The sequence below is a fragment of the Tympanuchus pallidicinctus genome, unplaced genomic scaffold (assembly GCF_026119805.1).
Source record: "Tympanuchus pallidicinctus isolate F22 unplaced genomic scaffold, pur_lepc_1.0 scaffold3, whole genome shotgun sequence".
Taxonomy (NCBI): Eukaryota; Metazoa; Chordata; class Aves; order Galliformes; family Phasianidae; genus Tympanuchus; species Tympanuchus pallidicinctus.
In genome coordinates this window covers 98,024,041-98,037,889 of record NW_026294747.1, presented here as the reverse complement: position 1 = coordinate 98,037,889, position 13,849 = coordinate 98,024,041, and the positions used below count along the sequence as shown (strand labels likewise).

The 13,849-nt window shown below is 38.4% G+C and overlaps 1 protein-coding gene across 5 annotated transcripts in view; it reads left to right on the top strand.

The window, feature by feature from the left end:
* Positions 1 to 13,849, top strand: part of GADL1 (glutamate decarboxylase like 1) — a 244,774-nt gene that overhangs the window by 148,833 nt on the left and 82,092 nt on the right. For 3 of the 5 annotated variants that reach the window (XM_052695916.1, XM_052695913.1, XM_052695914.1), the window contains one exon: positions 10,075 to 10,196. The exons of 1 other annotated variant lie outside the window; for it this stretch is intronic. The gene's annotated coding sequence lies outside the window, so the exon portion shown is untranslated. Of the gene's footprint in view, positions 1 to 3,312; positions 3,397 to 10,074; positions 10,197 to 13,849 lie in introns of those variants that run through there. One more of the 5 variants, XM_052695918.1, reaches the window with a different exon arrangement.

The following is a 13,849-nucleotide window of genomic DNA, read 5'->3' as shown; positions in this document are numbered from 1 at the left end:
GCATTCTGTAATATGTAATCCTTCAATGCTTTTGATTCCCTAGCTAGTTGTTGACAAGAATGGGCACAGTGCTGTCAAAGATGAGGGGAGAGTCTTGCAGTCCAGTTCTGGATTTGGCTTTGACCTGGGTCTGCTCAGCCAGCAGACAAATACTCCTCCTCTACTCTCCATCCACATACAGAATCTGTACTGTTTAGTAAGTGGTAGTAACTAATATTGAACAGTATTTGTTCTGACAAGAGGAAAGTTCCTGACACTCTTGTTCAGGAACTGAAGCATCTGTTCAGTCAGCCGTTGAAGAGTGTGAGAGGATAGGAGGAAGCTCCACTGGGAAGCTTCAGAGAATAGTGGCAAACATGAGCTGGATGCAGCGAGCAGCATCACTGAAGGAGTAAAGAGAGGCAACCTTGTCCATGAGCCTTCTTCACCTGGAGTTTGGCAGCTAATTTTCTTTCATCACTGGTAGCTCTACTGAGACTATGGCCAAGCAAGGGAATGTGGCAGGTGATAACTTATCAACTTGGTAAGGCTGCCAGAACTGTGTATTTGCTGTTCAGGCTAAGCAGTTGCTAAGAAAACAGCTGCACTGGTTTAAAATCTTACAGTCCCTTTGCTGTTTGCTACCCTCCATCTGCCAGCAGTTACTATTCCAGTAGGAGACCTGGCAGAAAGAAATCTGTACCCGTGCCTCAGCCATTCCCATTCACACATTCTGGCATCTTCACAGATTCCTGTGTTCTTTGGTATTGCAACAGTCAGACCCACTGGGAGATAATGTGATTTTGTTTTAACCTTGGTGAGCAGGGCTTAAAGTACTAACACTTTGTATAAGAATTAGGTTTAAATTAGTTTTAATTTTCTGTGTCTTTAAATGGATTTTAAATCACTTTTGGTTAAATTAATGCTACTTCACTGTGAAGTTAAATCCTCAGATTCATATCTGAATACTTAGAAATGTGAGCTGTTGAGATTTCTTTTCTTTACTATGGAATTATGATTTTGCTTCAGATGGAAGTAACAATTGTTGGTACTGCGCCATCATAAATGTATGTTGTTTGAATCTTTATTGCACCAGATCAAATGCTTCTATGCAAACCACGAAAATGAAATCCAACAAAACTGCCTTCATTAAGGTGTAAATAAAACCATTTGCTGTACTTACAAAGGCATTCCCAACCTGCTTTTGGCATAAAATGTGTCTTTTACAGCCTATCTTGGCGCACACATCTCCTGCCTACCAATTATGAATGCCTTAGGGTGACCAAGTAAGCAATAATTCCAGCTGCTCCTGACAGAAGAAGACACTGCTGCACTGCATTATTTTTCTGATGAATGTACGCTCCCAATAAACTGAAACAGGTTTTGGATCAGTAACATCTCCAACAACAGGGATTTAGAAAGTGGGTCAGGTATATTGATGGAGGAGAATGGGTGACAGAGAGTGTGCGTAAGTATAAATGCGGATCTATTGATGTCTTCATATTTTCCCCCCAATACTTCAGTAATTGATTCAGGTCCTCTGACTGTAGTCGTAGAGGGAGCTTTCAGTATAAAGTGCTTTACTCAGAGCTTTAGTTACCACAGCAGAAAATTTGACTCTGTTACAATTAATAGTGATTCTCTCACTTGAGTTGTGTAGGGCAGCATTTTCCTCTGTAATTCCTATAGTAGTTCAGGTCAGGATCTATGTAGCACATCTAGATTGGGCCATTTGCCATCAATACCACTCCTTATTATTGTTTGGAATTGCACACGTAGCAAGGACAGTAGATTGTTTGAAGTTAAACATGTCTGAAATAAGAAGGCAAATTTCAAGAGGGAAAGGACTAACATCTGCTGATTAAGGACTAAAATCACCTAGAGGAAGAGGTAGATGGAAAAACTGTGTTGTTTTGAGCTTGGCATTAATATCTCAGTCAGCTGGATGGGACGATGTGTTGTGAAAACACCTGCAGTGTGAAGCTTGATTCCCTAGGGTGAGGAAGGAGATGGTGAAAGCAGCAGTAGCTGCAGTCAGCCTGAGAAATCTCTGCTTTTATAGTTTAACAGCATTGTGCTTACGTTGTGTTGATGGCTCTGGAGACTTTCTAGTTTTCTTTTCAGTGTCCAGGCAGGACAGATTTGGAGCATGCTTCCTGGGAGCTGTCCTTGAAGTTGGCTTGTGCATACACTGGAAAGGCTGTCTAGAGGGAACAGGGATCTGGAAGGAAGCAACTGGGCCATCAAATATACTCCTTTGCAGTAGCAAGCAGCCTTGTGATAAATGTTTAGTACAGGCAAGCCAACTGAAATGCTACTCTGCGTATATCCCAGGAGCCACAGAACACTACTCTCAAACACGTAGTAACAAAAGTCCATAATACAAAAGCTAGAGCAATGAAAGCATACCATGCCACAGGAAGAGACCAGAAGAACTCTGGGGCATCTGTGTTCAGACTCTAAACCACTGGGGGAATTTGATTCCTAAAGAAATTTGGAATGTCCTGCAGGGTAAACAATCCCTCATACTATCAAAACCTTCCAAGCCTGCTCTTCTAGTCCACCCTGAAAGAAGTATTTGGCTCTAAATCTAGAGATGAGCTTAACTTGATGCCTGAGCAAGATGCATCGTCATTTGGACTTATCCTCCATGCCTGTTCAGTTTTCTCATTGGCCTCTGCCTTCTCAAACAGCTAATGAAGTTCTCTGGCAGCATCTATATGGACACAGAGACATTGAGACAAACAAGGAGCTGATTAAACACAAACTCTTATGTTGACCCTTTGCTCTCCAGTCTTTTAAATACTGTCAAATTGGAAAAACAACAGCAACAAACAAGATTCTAAAAATAAATAAGCTAACTTCCTTTTTATGTTTATTTTGCAGAGTTAGCCATTGATGCAAGGGGAGGGAGAAAGGGCTCATTAGAGAGGAGTCAGGAGTCCAGTCTGTTGGCTGTCCTCTGTTGCCACCATATGTGTCCAGCTTCTTTTTCATTGTAGTGAGGATCAGATAAAAAATCTGGTCTCCTCAAATTCAAGCCCTTGAGGTGGGACTGCTGTCAAACTAGGCTAGCTTTTGGACTCTATATCATAAACAACAATGCTAAATTACTTCCCATGGGTTTTAAGACCACTGAAGACCATATACTTCTGGCCTTTAAATAAAGTAGAAGCAAGCAGATGGAGAAGTGCTTGTATGGGAACTGCTGAACCACGGCCTGAACCTCTGATTGATCACCTGAGGCGAGCACTGAGTCAGCCGTGGAGCACAGGTGAAGGCGATTTTCCTGTGCTGCCAGAAGGGCTGGAGCCTGGCTGCACCTCTCCTAGACCCATAATAGAGCTGACTGCCAGTGGGAGTGGATCTCTTCTGGAGGTCCTTTGTCTGGAGTTTTGCAGTGAGCCTACGGTATAGGTAAGCATTCTATCCATTCTCTTTTTGTTATTATAATCTGCTTTGCTAAGCTCTCTTGTTTATTTCATAACTATAACATGTTTATATTCATTGATTATGTAGTGCTATAAAAGAATTCAAGCGAAAGATTCAGTCCATTCTTTATGCTGTGAAATTGTATATGGCATCCTGGAGTGGGGCACAGCTAAGAGCAATCAGTTCTGCAGTGGTTATGTTGTACTGGGGCAGAAAGTGAGGCACTTCAGCACACTGGGGAAGCTGAACTCTGAGATGCAGACCTTAGAATTCTCATGTGTAAATGGACCACTTGTTCATAATGGGTGCTAAATACTAGGTATAAAATACTTCAATGGAATAAAACTTCCATATTCATTTTAGTGCTGAATAGTTTCTGGAAGACCTCTGAATGCAGTCCTGTTTTTACCATTTTGCTGTAACCTTCTTACTGAATTGAGTTTTTTGGATTGGAAAGGGAGGAAATGCTGATTAGCTCTCTCTTTTGATAGCCTATCTTACAATAAAACTAATTAGTGCCTAGCTTTTATTGTTGTGAGAATTAGGATACTGAAAAAAGCCTCAGAGTAGTGAAATTAAAAAGGTGAGATTTTTCTAATGATTCTGTGTTGGTCAGGCACTAATGTATTTCTTCCAACAAATTTGATTTTTCTTTGGAAAACAAAAAGAGGGTTTGCTTTTTGCACCAGTTCCTACTAGCCCCTGAGAAATTAGGAGCAGTAAACTGTAGAAGAGACCCAAGGCTAGACTTGTTAGGCAGAAATTCCTGTTTGCTATTAATAGAGATTTCTGTTTGAAAACAAATGGTGCAGTTAGTGCCATTGATTCATTGACATCTGAAATGAAATTGAAGTATCCAGAGTGGAACAAAAGCCCTCGCTGCCACTTTGTCACTGTAAATGAACCAAGTAACAAGGGACTGGGATTAAAAAACACGTTAATAGATATACAGAGAAGGGTAAAAAAATAATGGCAGTTGTGTCTGTTGTTCAAATACTGTAATAAAAGCTGTAGTGGGTCATCTTGTACAATGGGAAATAATGTGAGATACCTAGTATTTCTGCAGTGGGTAAATTTGTATTAGTGGGCTGAAACTATTAATTGAAGAGTTCTGGACTGTAGGGCTTCACCTTTGAAGAGGAATCTAATAGCTACATGATTAAGAAGAATTATCTATATCAATATAAGTAACTAACTCTGTTTTAGAAGTCAATTAAGAATGTTGTTTTGAGCTACTGATTTTGCACTTCTAAATAGCAGTGATAACAGAGTATGTTTCAGTGATTTTCTTAGTTTTTCTGTATGTCTCAACTTCCACACTGGCACTAAAACCCTTACAAATAGATTACATACGTGGAAGATGCAACATGTAAAATTGCATATTCTGATCACATGTTGCTTTTGACATTAAATGTTTGAAGTAATTTATGGTTCCGCAGGGAATGTAACTGATTTCAATGGAACAGTTTTGGAGTATATAATTTTATGGCGTCTTTATGACTAAGTGTGCTGTGTACCACCCTGTATTGCTTTACATAAGAGGACACAAAAAGAATGTGTTAAAATGATGCGTTTGCTCTTTGTTTAATTTTGACCAGTATGTACATATGTTCATGCATTCTAAGATTATATACTTGTCAGATATCCTCTGCTGATCGTTTCTTTCAAAATGGTACTGGCATCTTTCCTAAAACAAAGGCAGAAGGTCATCTTGATGTCTTTCAATTGCATTGCTGGTGGGCTTTGTACTTAGTGACTCATCTGGCTCTGTTCTTTCTGGTATGGCTGTGGAGTAATTTTTTTAATCTGTATCCTTCTGTGTTGTCAAGCACAGAACGCTACACGGTGTTGTCATCTCTACTATTTTGAGTACAACTTGTTGAGTGAGCAATTACAGTTTGCATTTCTCTACCTGCGAAATCCAAAGAGATCTCTTAGAAAAGAATTCCTTAAAAAAATTGGAGTGTGACTCTCTCTGAAGTCAGTTCTGAATGATGAAGTAGAAATAGGTATTGGAAATAATCCCTCTTCCTACTTGAGTATCCTGAGACCAATGCACTGTATGAAAAAGGGTCACCATAACAGCCAGATCCATGACTTGGAAACATTTCTTCAGCTGCAACTTTTGTTTTGCGAATGACCATACATTTCTCTTAAATTTTCTCTCAACAAGGAGTCTTAAAAATACACTGTGAATTGCTGTTTGCAAGAGGACAGTTCACAAAATCCTAGTATCCTCATTTTTTTCCAGTGTTCGATGGTGGAAGTAAGAGCAACACACAGGCTCCAGGTCAGCTATTCAGTTATGAATATCTTTGCCCAAGTGAAAATGCAGCTGAAAACTGTTAAAAGCCACTATTGGTTCAAAGTTCTCCCATTTGGTCACTTGTTTGCATGCTACTGTTTCTACACTGGAAACTGGTTTCTTTTTTAAGTGTATTAATCATATTGCAAAGTTCTGTAAGTACACATCTCACACCTACTCCACAAAAAGGTGGTGCTGTACTCATTAAATACCACGTCTTATGTTGCATGTGTTCTCAAGAAGACCTGTCCTAGCTTTGCACCTATCAGCAGAAAGAACTTGTGCTTTCAATGAGTCCTGAACCTTTTCTTCTATTCACCTGGATGTAGGACTTCTTTTTCTTACTTTGTTTTTTTTTTCTTCCCCTTCTGTGTAGCAATTCTAAATCACTGGCTCATTCTCAGCCTCAAAACATTAAGTATACTCCAGGCGCAGGATGTGGGAATTCAGATGCAAGCTCTCTCAGGAGTGCACTAGCTAACTTACTTTCAGAAAGCTGTTGGAAGTATGCTGATCTTTCTGTATTGTCTTGGATGCAAGCTGTTTTCTTTAATCTAACAATAGGGACTTATGAAAAGTTATTTAAGAGCTGAATATACTAAGAGGAGTGAGCTGCTTAGTATAATTCTTGTCCTGAGAGGTGCTTATATTTCTCATTTATCTCCTTTGATCTCAGAAAAGATGCTTTGTCACAAATTAACCTTTTTATCCTCACAAGAAAAGAGTTACTGGGGAAATAACTGAGAAGAAATAAAACAGACATTCCAGATATGCACTGTATATTGTGCCCAACTTCCAGATGTCTGTTTCTTGGTCTTTAGCTTGAATTTGCAAGGTCAGCTTGATGTGTAGTTCAGAACTCTGAATGCTACATGAAAATGAGGTGCATCAGGACAGATTCTCATTGCATTGTAATGTGTGCCCATTGGTAGTAATAGGTCACTTCATGTTCTGCATGGAGCTCTCATGTTAAAACTCCTTTCAGTTATTTTAACACTCTTTGGCATAGCTGTGCTTTTTAACCAACAGTGTACAGAGACAAAAGAGCCACTGAACTCCTTCACTTCTGCCTCTGCTGCTATGAGAAATCTGGGAAGCATGTAGACGTACTGAGGGATGTGGTTTAGTGGGGAAATAGTGGTGATAAGCAGGTAGTTGGACTGGATGATTGTGGAGGTCTTTTCCAACCTTGGTGATTCTGTGATTCTATGACATAGGCCAGGAGCACCTGCTGGCTTCGTCTAGCTAATATTGTCCTGATTAAAATGGTCCTCTCCTTACTGCTGCATTCTTTCTCCTGAAAGACAGAAGTACTAAACCACCTGTCTGAAATTCTCTCTAATCTACATGTGGTATTTGCTTTATTTAAAACACATCATTGTTTAAAAAAAAAAATGTTTGGGGTGTGGGCTGGTGACATCTGTTACTTCATCCCTCTGCCTAGTCTTTATATCCCAGTATTTGCATCAATTATTGTTATGCCTGCATACAGCAGATTTCCTTTCACCTCAGACTTCTTTGACCTTAACAGATCTTAGTATGCTTAGAAGAAATTGTGCCAGGTAGTATCAGATCTTAAGAGAGTTCAAAAAAAGCATTTTTTCTCCTGAATGCAGTTTTGTGATACTTGATGTACACTGCTTGTTCAAAGAATTCTACACTTGCCATGCACAAGTGACTGTTGGAGTCATTTCATTTGCAGAACCCACAGGCTCCTTTTTTTGCTAAATAACACTGCTCAGCATGTTCTGAAATTGCCTGCTGCTTTGCATCCTTCTGAGAGTTATGTGGTCCATGACTCTGGTTTTGCAACCAAAAAGAATTTGCATAAAATCTGTCTTGAATTGCTATAACCTTAATCCTTTTCCTGAAGTTTACAGACAGGAATGTCATGCATTAACCCTTCTTACTGGAGGTGGTTACATGTCCTGAAGGGCAATGCAGTCACATTCTACTTGCAGTATCTGCATGTATTTCTAACAGTACCTTGCACTGGATGGTACATTAGACCTGCTTGAGTGCATTTCTTGTGCTTATGCTATCTTTTGGTGACTGCATGCTACCAAGGACATAGGTCTTGGTTTTAGAAACAACATTCATGCCTCTCATTTTATGGCTTGCTAATGTGAAAATCATAGCTTTTGCCATACAAGTATTTCAGGATGGCATATACTTAGCCTGCTCAAAAATTCCAAGTTGTTCCTTTTCTGGAAAGCACTGTGTGTGTGTGTGTGTATATGTGTGTGTATATATATATATATATATATATATATATATATATATGTATGTATATATTTTTTTCAAAGTACCAAACAGGAAAGCTACTTCATGTGGAAAATCAAGAGTATAATTTTTTTAAGACTTTTGACACTTTGAAATGTAAGGGTGGAGAGTTTGCCTCTTCTCAACCTCATCTCTGTTGCTGCTGTGCTCTGCAGATTTAATTCTCTCAAAAGTACCTAGTGAACGAGGCTTGATTCTACAAAATATTCTTGAGAAGAGCCATAGTGGGAGAGTCTAACTAATGCAGCTTACTCTGAGTGAAATCTTGTGGTTTTACTAATTGCATCTTCAACTTTCATTTCATCTTAATTCATGGATTTTTATCTGTTGACTTCAAATATAAACCAATAATTTGTTCTGCCAGCACATACAATCATCTATGATAGATACCCTTGCACACGGCAGTGCTTTGGCTACAGCAGTGTGTAGCTCCATTTAGGCCACATGCCAAATGCTCAGCCTTGAGGAAGAGTGTGCAGCTTGCATTGCACATTGTGCTGCTTCTACTATGTCTTTAGCAGTATCCAGGCTTTCTAGCTTAAAGATAGTGCATACATGCCCCCACTAGCTGCAGTGACCACAGCAGAACACTGTCTGGAGGTTTCTCTAATTTAATTCTGTCCCTTCATTGTGATCCGTTTCTCTACCCATGCTTAAAGAGGCATATTAACAGATCTGTGTGTTGTTTTTTTTTTTTTTTTAAAAAAAAAGCAGCTTTGTATATGAAAAACAGCCTGTGCAAATGAAAGTGCCCTTTTTTATCAGTTGTTTTTCCCCAAGGCTTTTCTGTCTAAAACATAATGAATGTATGAATTGTATTGCTATTGAAGATTCAAAGATTTTGGTGACTGTGTAAGCTGTAAGAATGAAGGTTGCACAGTCTTTTTTTGTTGTTGTCAACAAACTCTTGAAATGAAATTAGAGTCTGGAACTTGAAATAACCTCATTTATTCATTGCAATACTTGAACATTTCCTTATTGCTTCTGCTTACTCTTCTGTCTGCTTCATTCAAACAGCACTAATCGGTTGATAGTCCTATTTTTAATTTGTGGGAGTGATTTAATTCCTCTGAATTACAGAAGGGGCAAATGACTTCATAAACTTGAGTAATGAGATTTGTTAAACATTACTTATCATGAGGATCTTTCCTAGAGAACATATCCGCTCCAAGAAAATATCTAATTAAAACATAATGGGTGAAGCAGCTTGCTGATTCCCAATCCTTCAAGGTTCCTCCTCTTATGAGGTTGTGTGTTCTTTTGCCTTCCACCAAAGTCAGTGTGAGAGATATGGGATGACCTGGTTGGCCAATGCTAATTAAAGGAGAATGTACAAAATGTACCTGTCCTTCAAAAATAGTGCTACAGTTTTAAAATCAGGCACCTTAGGTAGTCTATTCTTTAATGTACGTTCTGAGGCTTTTTATTAAACATGATAATAACAGTCGGATCTGTAATTATCATTATTGTCTTGAATCAGCAAAAGTCAATTTTGAAAGGTCACTTGGGAAAGGATTATAAACAGCCTTATTTAAATTCCCCTATATTTTTAACAAGAAAATACAGGTATGATTTTCTAAATTTAAATACATAACATGGGTATATAAACTGGGTCTATCAAACCACAACAGACTTGCCAGAAATTTGAGAGAGCTTCCATTTGAGCAGCCAGTGAGGATAAAGCTGGTGACATGCAATTGCTGCAGTCCAACTCAGGTCTGTGGTAGGATGGTGAGACATCCTTTCAAGTTCCCCGTGCTTTCTTCCACCTGAACTCTTCATAGCATGTATGATCTCTGGATCTCTGAAGATGCTACATCCAGAATATGTGTGTGTCTCAAGAGAATTACATCTGGTCACCTCCGATACACTGAATAATATCTCCCAATATCTCTGGAAAGTGTCCTGTAGCCATATTTTGCTGCTTGAGTTCAATATTCCTATTGCTGACTTTGTTGTCCTTGTTGATGCCTTTAGGGTCAGAGATTCACCTATTGATGTGGTGTTTTTTCAAGCCTTGATGTTTCGAACAATGTGTTTTGCCAGCCAGCTAACGTAATGTTGTTCCTTTGAAGGCATCACATGTGGAAACTTGAGAGTCTAACTGGTTCTTCACTTCACTGTATAGAATGATCAACCTTCACCTTTGGTTGGCCTCCAGTAGAAGAGCAACATTATGCCTCTGGGCATCAAAAAGGTAATGAATGCCCTTCAACCTCTTAATGCTTTTTCCTCCCTGTCTCAGTTACCTGTACCAGACTACTAATGTTTGAGTTCCATAGGTGATACTGATACCAACAGAGGTAACCATGACACTTCAATTTTTAATGCCCTAGGATCTGATTTTTGGGACAGCAGTAATTCTGTGGGTTTTGTTTACCCGCATTTAGAGTTGGGAATACTATGTATTTCTAAAAATGTTGTCCACGGTCTGTTCTGGGGAAAATACAAAGAGCAAAGATGCTGCTTCATGGGGCTTTCAGGTTAGCTTTGCAGAAGTATCTCGTGATTTTGGAAGCTTCTATCTGTAACACCTTCTAAAGGGCCTGGGATTTTTCTAACTAAGTTCAGAACTATCAATAGGTGTTAAGGTTTGCCTACCAAATTAGGCAAATACATTTGAGTCCTTTTTGGTTAATATTGTTTTCTTGTTTGAAAAACTTGTTTGAGGCCAATGGTTTTCTGTGTAGTTTACTGGAGGTTGTACACTTGATGAAAAAAGCTGTCTTCACGTAACAAATTTCAAGAAGGGGGTCAAGAATAGAAAGGGCTTTAAGGTTAATGTTGCCATATCAACTTTGTGAGTAGAAAATAGAAGATGCAAGTTCCTAGCAAATACAACAATTTAATTCATTAATGTTTAAATGTAGTTCTCAATAGTTTATGTGCAACACAATTCAGTTGTGTGGTCGTGGCTGCTTTCAGAGAGCTTGGTATTACTTGTTGGTGTCAAACCTTTTAGTCTTCATTGCATTCCACAGCTCATTATGCTTCAGGTGAGGTAACTTGATTCATTTATGCACAAGGTGGGCAAGAAACATAAATTTTTAAAACTGATGTATATTTACTAGTGTAATATTGCATATAGAATTAGTTATCTGGTTTGCCAGAGTTTCAAAGCTTGCTGTTTAATTGCACATCATTTAAATCTGATGGCCTGTGTTTTTAGTAGATTTATGCTTCTGTATTTCTGTTCAGATTCTCCTTAAACTCTTCTGAGCTCCTTTGTGACCTACATGAATTGAAACATAGTCAGCTTAGTGCACTGACAAATGAAAATAGGTGACTAATGTCAGTTGTCTTTTGATACTTCATACTCTGCTTGCCAAGAATGCCTCATGTTCTGTGATCATTTAAAATCCTACACGCTCGGAAAAGTCATCTTTTTCACAGACTGATTGCAGTCAGTTAAGAATATAATCTTGAGCAAATGCTCACCAACAGCTACCCTTTTTTATATTTGCTTAGTAGAGGAAGGAATAATCAAGTAAGACTGCAAAGAACTTTCTAGTCGTATGGTCTGATCTCCTCTTCCTCCTATGTCGTTAAATCTCACATGTAAAAGCTCTGAGGTTGGTAACCTACACTTGGCAAAAACCTGTCTTTCAGAAAAGTAATTTTCCAGGTTGGAAGATACAAAAACATTAAAAATTTCTTATTGCCCTCATGAGCTTGTTCCAGTGACATACTGTCAATTTAAGAAGAGAAACAGAGTGCTTCATTTGAATTTGTCTGACTTCAGCTTCTATCACAGCTTCTTGTTATGTTATTCTCTGCTAGATTAAAGAGCTCTTCAGAATTCATATTTTTTCTCGATAGAGGTACTTATACACTGTAATCAAGTCAATCTTTTTGATAGGATAAACAGATTGAGCTGTTTAAGTGTCACTTAGCAGCATTTTTCTTCAATTCTTAGATCACATTTTCAGCTCTTAATCTGCCCCCTCACCAATTTTTAAGTAATTTTTCAAGACATGGACAAGAACACAGTATACAAGATTGGTCTCTTCAGTGATATATCCAGAGATAAAACTACCTCCCTGCTTCCCGCTCCCCTGATGCAGTTAAATCCTTCTTGAAACGCTGTCAGTGAGGATTTACAATGAGTTGGTGACTACAACTCCTAAATAAATTTCAGTAAGTGTAGTCTCCCTTGACTACGCAGCGCCTACAATCCTTCATACTCATTATAGGGATTTGCTTACCCTAGATGTATTTTGTTGGATAAGACCCAGTTCGCCATTTATTACCCTTGCAGTTTCTGTCATCTTAGTGCCATTTTCTGATGTGATCGCCTTTTCTCAGAAACAGAGCTGTTTGAAGGTTGTACGCTGTCAGCTACATTTTGTTATCAGTCATTTAGACAAATCTTAGTCAATTTAGCATGTGCTTTAATGATATCATGGGGTACTACGTCTTTCTTTCAGACTATCATTAAAGTCTAAAAACATCAATATGCACTTAGCCAAATGAGCAGTTTCACCAAAGAATAAATTTAGAGAAGTTCAATGAGACCCAGTCTTCATAAAAAAGACTGGAATTATTTCTATTCCTTTCTTGGCGATCTTTTTGAATTAAATCTGTTATTCACATCAACTATTGATGCTGACCTACCTTTTGCTGTCAACGTCTTTGTCATTTTTCTGACACTAGCACCCATTTGCAATTTCAAAAGTATTCTAAAGTCTATTACAACATCAGCAGATGAAAGCCCAAGTACCTGTCCTGAAAGGGGGACCAAAAGCTATCTGAGGCTGGTGGTAAGGGAATGGTCATGGTTTCTATCTTTCTAAATTACTAGCAGGCTAGAGCAGTTCTTCATAGTCCCTATGAGACTGACTACTTGTTTGTTGTAGTAGTGAAGTATTTACTAAACATATTTACAATTCCTGCATCAGCACAAACCATTCTGAAGCTATACTTACTGATGGGCCGATATCACGTTGGGCTCTATTATTTCTATTGGGCTCTGTGTTATTTCTAACACACTTAAAATGTACTTAGCTGTTTCAGCTATCGATTCACCTTGCCTGATAACTCCCCTTATCAATTTTTGATATAGTAACTTGTAATTCGTATTAAGTGTTATTTATATAATTTATCTTTGTTTTCCATTTTATTCCTGAATGCCACCTTTGGGTTTTTAAGAGAAAGGTGCTACGTTTTGTGATTGAAGAATCACAGTCTTTTGGCCATTTATTAAAGGCTTTTAAGAAAGCCCTCTTTCAATGTTCTGTTTTTTTTTTTCTATTTTCCTCCTGTCTGTTTTCTTTCCCTCACTACTTTCCTCAGCTTGAGGAAATTAGCTCTTCTGAAGCAGAAGAAATGCATAGTTTTGATTGGGGCTGTTCTTCATTTCCCCACAGTGAGTACAATCAGGCCATGAACACTTGTTCCCAGGCAACTACTAATTTTTAATTTAGTGATATCTACCATTTTTATCTATCACAGTGAAGTCAGAATACTTATCTCTTGCAGTGAAGGATATCTATAGGACTACAAAATTACCTTGTTGTAGTTATTAATGACTTGGTGCATGCTGCAGTTGAAGCTAGACAATTGGTATCCTCACAAACAAGGAAAATGAGGATACTATATGTAAATAAATGTTTAATTCACACCTGAATATTTCAGTAGCTTCCAAAAATCTTTGCCAAACTTTAATCAGGCCTGAATTGTAATGGAAAATGAGCTGTGGGGGGCCTCCAGTAGTTAATTTTGGGGCACTTTCAGACTTTGCTGTAGGAACAGCACTAACACGTGGTAAAAAAGAATTTTATTTTTTTCTTAAGGTAGCAGTTATGAAAAATAAACAGACTAGAGTTAAGAACACGTGTGTAGCACTGAATG